This window comes from Mus musculus, chromosome 15 (genome assembly GCF_000001635.26).
Source record: "Mus musculus strain C57BL/6J chromosome 15, GRCm38.p6 C57BL/6J".
NCBI lineage: Eukaryota > Metazoa > Chordata > Mammalia > Rodentia > Muridae > Mus > Mus musculus.
In genome coordinates, this window is record NC_000081.6 from 36,451,506 (window position 1) to 36,457,998 (window position 6,493).

Here is a 6,493-nt window from a genome sequence, read left to right on the forward strand (position 1 = left end):
CGGCAGCATTGTTTTTCTGGAGCTGCCATCTTCTTCTGCTTTGGAGATGGGATCTCACACTGTGACCTGCGGCTCACCATTTATGCTACGTAGGCCAGTGAGCCTCAGGGCTGTCTCCACTTCCCCAGTGTTGGGATTACAAGTGCATTCCACTATGCCTGTCTTTTTATAGAGGCTTGTGGATCAAGTGGGTCCCATGCTTAGATGACTGAGCCATCCCCCAGCCTCATCTTAGTGTATTTTATGCAGAGGCTAGAGTGGAGGACAAAGGAGGGACAGTCCTGTAGTAATGAGCAGGGCCAGGCCTGTGTGTCAGGGTTCTCCGTGGGTGTCTGGGTTTTCATTCTTTTGCTGTGACATAGAAGACACATGCTCTGATGACCTGTGCAAAGGGAAGTCTGAGAACTCTTTCAGGGCCTATGTGTGAGAAAGGCTGGGAGGAAGTAAGAAAGCTCCCTGATTCTGTTATTTACCCCATTGCCAAGATGCCATGTTTCGGGATAACTGGGCCAAAGCCCATGATGGGAAGTTACTAAGAAGAAACCTTTAGAGCAAGAGGGACTGAGATATATACTACCAGAGTTATGCTGAATCATGATGGGGCATGAGGGGGTAATCAGACCTAAGGAGTCGGGAGACACGCTACTGAGGGTGGAAATCCCTGGTCAGACTGACTTCAGCGAGAGGCATGCTAACCCGGACAACAGACATGGCCCCCAAAGCTGCAGGCCTCGTTGAAATAGTTAAGGGGACCCTGGGCAAAGAATTTTTGTCAGAAGCACAGGTCCTGGAAGCTTGAAAGTGTTCAATAAACGTATTCAGTAGGGTGATGAGCCGTTCATCACCATGCCATGCACAATGATGAGTCGTACAAGCCATCCTTCCACAGAGGCACCATCAGTGTCCCTCTGAGGACTAACAGCTGGCAACAGGAACACTGAAGGGATACAGGCTGTGCCTGAGCAGGGGCTGTGTGTGCTACAGTGTGCGTGAGCCATGGCACATTGGGCCTTACAACACACAATCTGACACTAGCCACACTGCCAGTTGTGGAAAGTGGCAGCCATGGTTTTTTTTTCCATCTCTTCCCGGCCCACAGCTCAGGCTGAAGGGGACATTCCAATTCAAACCCCAGCAGGCTCCCTGATGGAAGAGGTGGCTGGCTCTTTTGAGAGCTGTGCCCTTCTGCACTTAGACAGCTGTCCCTCCTAAGGCACAGGCCGATCGACTTGGGTTTGTAGACATCTCCTGCTCTCCTAGTCAGGGTCAAGAACACCTGGCAATCAGTTCTACCAAGGGAAAATTCCTGCACCTCCTGGGCCATAATTGCTCTGCTTCAGTGCAAAGGCTCCAGCCTGCGCTGCCCCAAAAACACTAAGAGCTGATAAGAAGGAAAAGATAAAATCTTGCCCCCTCCTAGGACCTGCAATTTCCCCATTCCAGAACCCTGGTTTCCCTGTCTCCTGCCTTATCTGACTGGAGGGTAGGGGAAGCAAATATCTGAGCTGAAGCACTATTGTCCAAGTCTCTACACAGGGACAGAGGCTGGAAGAGATGGCTCAATGGTTAAGAGCACTGGCTGCTCTTGCAGAAAGCCTGTGTTTGGTTCCCAGCACTCACATGGTGGCTCACAGCCATCTGTAACTCTAATTCCAGGAGATCCGATGCCCTCTTCTGACTTCCACTGGTATCAGGTATGTACATGTTGCACACACATATATGCAGGCAAACATACAACAAAAATAAATAAACCTTACAAATGAAACCTCTAGGGACAGCCTACAGAAGGCTGTGGGAGAGGGGGTTTTCCAAAGGCTTCCCAGAGACTCTGGGAAATGTGCCCCCTACACTCTACCCACTTTCTACTCTGGGACAAAAAGATCAGGGCTGGAACGTTAGCATATGGAAGCAGAGGGCAGCTTCGAGAAGGCACAGAGCAGGCAAACTGTTAGGGCAGGCCTAGCATCTGTGCACAGACCTGAGACCAGGCAAACTGTTAGGGCAGGCCTAGCATCTGTGCATAGACCTGATCCTTCCCTGAGGTCTGAGAGGCCTGCTGGCCTAGCACTGCCATCCCACAGAGGATGTTGAAGAAGACAACCTTCTAACTTTCTCTAAGCACAGAGGAAAGCCCCACAGAACACAGGCCACCCCCTCCTGAGTGACAAATGACAGTTGTGATCTTATCTCCAACTTTAGCCGCCATCTGATTATCCTTGGTGCCTGGGATTTACAAAGAGAATGCCTTCCTGGGACTGTCTTGTTTCCTACAGCAGATCTGGCCACTCGGGATTTGCTGAAATGCAGACGATGGTTCACAGGTGTGGAGCAGGGCTGTGCAGCAAGGCTATGGAGCAGGACCCAGGCTGCTGAGCTCCCAGCCACCTTTCAGGCAGTTGAGCCAGAAAGCAGGCTGAAGTTGACCATGGTGGATCCTGGGCTGCCTGTGGAGTGAAATTCAGTCATTTGAACCATGGTTCTGGCTTTTTTTTCTTCTTTTTTCCTGACAAACCATTACAAAGTGTTGCCCTTGAGCTTAACTTTGAAGTTCCAGCTGCAGGGGCTGCTGATGGCCCGTGGCAGCCAGGCACATCTTCCCTAGCCTAGCAACCTCGGAGAACAGCTGGGCAGATGTGCAATGAGGTGGTAGCAGAGATGCTACATCATACCACTGAGTGGACAGACCAGGAACCCTCTTAGGCTCAGCTAGCAGATCTCATTCTACCTGGGTTGCCTGGCCCAATCTCTCCTTGCCCTCCACCCCACATCCCCCACAGCATCCGTGATGGGGCCTCTGGCATCACCCTTGCTATTCCTCAGCAGAAATGCCATCCCTAACTGTCCTGGCTGCCGTGCCTCCCACTGAAGAGACTCGTCTGTGCATCTTCTCTACCAGGAGACAGGCAGGCAGACAGACAGACACATACACACACACACACACACACACACACACACACAAAGAGAGAGAGAGAAACACAGAGAGACACACATACACACAAATATACCTATTACACACACAGGCATACACACTGACACACACAAACACACCCTTTGCTAATACCATGACTTGATTTGTTCTGTTCTTCTCACAGGCTGTCAGGACTTATCTATCATTGAACCCCTGAAAAAGGAGGGCTGCAGCTTCTCTTCTACACTTAAGACTCATGGAGGGCAGGGCAGGAGGCCACCACCAACTCCCCTCTGCTAAGGTGCCACGTCCAGGGAGGCCCAAGACTGTCAGTGCTGCCTCACATTGCCGTCCTCCATGGAAAGCTGCTCTCTGGGAATATGCTGTCATCCTCAAAGCCACAGGCCCAGGGGCTCATGCATAGAAACCACAGAACATGGAAAGCTAAGCCTTACCTTGCTGGCTCGAACGGCTTAGAATCCCTCAACAGAGACTACAGCCTTCTCTCTGGCCCTCTGGGGATACCTGTTTGAATTAGTGGCATTTGATGTGAATAACTCCATTTTGTTTTGGTCCGTGGTGGTCAGGGCAGAAACTCAGCTCAAATAGTTGTCTCCTGTACTCTGTATCTAACTAAAGGCAGTCAGGAAGGGGAGGTGGGCTTTTTGGACCCCAGATCACCAAAGCTGCTCTTAGGACAATGCAGATCTTTATAGCTTCTTTCCACCCCAGCTCTGAGTCCCAGCCCCAATGCCTGCCATGGTGACTCTGAGAGGCCTGGTCTGGACTATGGCCCCTCCCCCTGTCTATTGAGATGCAGAGTTGTGAAGGCCAGATCTGGACAGTGCATCCCTCCCTAACAGGAAGCCCGAGGACAGATGCAGGAAGAGACAGAGCCATTTCCCCAAGGAAAGCCGGGAGGAAGCTGGGGAGCGGGGGTGGGGAGGGTGGGGGGGAGAGATGCGAGGTTGGTTGGGGGTGGGGGTGCGGGGCAGGAAAACAAAGGGCAGAGAACCAGGAACCAGCCCAGACGAACAGGCTTGGTGGACGGTGGCCTGCTGCCCTGAAGCCTTCAGCCTCCAGCTTGGACAACATCTTGGGTCCCAGGCTTTAGAGAAAAGAGCGGGCAGGAAGGCATGTGGGGCGGGGAGAGAGGGTTCGACACCGTCTTCTGGAGGAAGTGGGAATTTCCACACGGTGAGCTGCAGGGCTTGCACAACTTACCGCTGTCTTCTTGAGAAACCCGTGGGCAGTGGAGGAGCCGTCTCCTCCAAATGAGAGTTTACCACCTTCCTCTCAATGATAAGTTTTTCTGTTGTCCCTGCAGGGTGCCAACTGGTTTGTACAGATATACACAGTCACGTAGAGTAATGTTCCAGGGGTGGGGGGCTTATCTATCTGAGAGCATTCTGCAAGCTCAGAGGTTCCGATTCCACACTTGTGGTGAGTTGGAATACTGCCAGTCCAAAGCCAAATTCCCCAGAGCTGTCTTTGGTCCCACTGCCCACCTTCAGGACTGACTGTCAGGTAAAACCTTTTGGGATTAGTAGAACACTAGTGCCCACCAACCCCAAAGCTAAAAGTTTCCTCAGGCAGCACCTGAGACTCATGGCTGTGTCCCTGCTCCGCTGGGCCCATCTGCGGTTCCCATAACGTATTTGAAGGCTGCTTAGGTTTATGGCTTTCTTTTGTTTGTAACGACATAAAAAATTCAGGACAGACCACCTTATCACCAGCACCGGCTCCATCTTAATCCACGTACCCTGAGGCTGGGGTTCCCACTTGGAGACCAGCTAAGAGAGGACCCTGTGGTAGGAAGGGGAGGGGGCAGCTGCAGTGACCTACATCCTGTGTAGTGTTCCGTCTCCCTCTTCACTGATACCACTTGGATTTCTGGCCCAACCGACCTGGGTCATAAGTGCCTTGTCTTCCCTTTGGTGTCGGCCGACGATTCAGCCTTTCTCCTGAGCCCTGCACTAGGCTCCACCAGGCCTCACAGTTCTGCCCCAGAGCCTGGCTGCTCTGGGGCAGCCAAGGACTGCACGACCTCCTCCTTCCTCTGACCACTCCCCAGAGAGCATCAGCCCCCACCCCCATTCCCTCCCCACCCCGGCCCAGGCCCACCTGAAGCTCTCAGCTGCCCCGGAAAGATAACCCGTTTCTCTCTAAACAAGGGAAACACTGGCTTGTCCCAGCCCTGGAAGGTTGTCCCAGCTCTGGAAATCCCCACACGGCCTGTGTGGGTGAAGGGGTGGGGGGAGCTGGGGAAGAAGCGTTCTGCCTGCAAGCTCCTCAGGCCTCTACTGCTAAAAGAAACTGGATCCTGGGCAAGAGTGAAGTTTATTTTATTGTTATTTTAACAAAACAGGTTCTCCCAGGCAAACCTTGAATTTCTGATCTTCCTGCCTCTACCCCGACCCCAGATCAGCCCTAGAGCTCTGAGGATGCTATAAGCACTAGCCAGAGACTTTATCCTAGGCCCCAAGGAATAGTGAATTAACATTTACTTTATTCCTACTTTTGTGCATGTATATGTGTCTCTGTGGGGTAGGCACATGTGAGTGTAAATGCCTGTGGAGGCCAGAAGATGGCGACAGCTCCCCCAGAACTGAAGTTAAAGGCAGGTATGAACTCTCTGGTGTAGAGCTGGGAACCAAACTCAGGTCCAACACAAAAGCAGTTAGTGCTCTAACCACTGGACCATCTCTCCCATCCCCAAAAAGTATGTTTTTAAAAAGCATAAGGTCCACTGTGGTGGCGCACACCTCTAATCTCATGATTTGAGAGGCAAAGGCATGGTCATCTGGTCAGATTGGTGAGGTGGAGGCAGAGGCAAGTTACCTTGCCGTGGTGGCTAAAGGGAGGGAGGTGGAGCTGGGAAGATGACTGGGTCAGTAAAGTGTTTGCCATACAAGCACACGAATCTGAGTTCATAAACCCATAAAAAGATGTCCAGAGCTGGCAGCGAAGGGGAACCCAGACAGGCAGAGCTCTGAAGCTCACTGTCTGTCCATCATCCCTGCCAAACCACTGAGCACAGTCAGCAAGAGACCTGTGTCAAAACATAAAAGTGGAGAGCAACTGAAGAAAACACCTGATACTGATGGCTGGCCCCACACGTGCTGATGAAGGGCCCCACACATGCTGATGGCTGGCCCCCACACAGGCTGATGGCTGGCCCCACTCATGCTGATCAAGGGCCCCACACATGCTGATGGCTGGCCCACACACAGGCTGATGGCTGGCCCCACTCATGCTGATCAAGGGCCCCACACATGCTGATGGCTGGCCCACACACAGGCTGATGGCTGGCCCCACTCATGCTGATCAAGGGCCCCACACATGCTGATGGCTGACCCACACACAGGCTGATCAAGGGCCCCACACATGCTGATGGCTGGCCCCACTCATGCTGATGGCTGACCCATACACAGGCTGATGGCTGGCCCCACTCATGCTGTTGGCTGGCCCCACTCATGCTGATGGCTGGCCCCACACATGCTGATGGTTGGCCCCACTCATGCTGATGGCTGGCCCCACTCATGCTGATGGCTGGCCCCACACAGGCTGATGGCTGGCCCCACA

The 6,493-nt window shown here is 52.8% G+C and overlaps 1 long non-coding RNA gene across 2 annotated transcripts; it reads right to left on the bottom strand.

Moving 5' to 3' along the window:
* Nucleotides 1–1,743: 1,743 nt before the first annotated feature.
* On the bottom strand, nucleotides 1,744–5,078 carry Gm34316. 2 transcript variants are annotated; one of them, XR_875145.1, is made up of 4 exons: nucleotides 5,033–5,078; nucleotides 4,133–4,714; nucleotides 3,364–3,433; nucleotides 1,744–2,444 (listed from the first exon to the last, which is right to left on the bottom strand). It is a non-coding gene; the product is annotated as a predicted gene, 34316 (long non-coding RNA). The 2 variants fall into 2 exon arrangements; XR_383937.3 differs by lacking the exon at nucleotides 5,033–5,078 and having other exon boundaries at nucleotides 4,133–4,994.
* Between the last annotated feature and the right edge of the window lie 1,415 nt (nucleotides 5,079–6,493).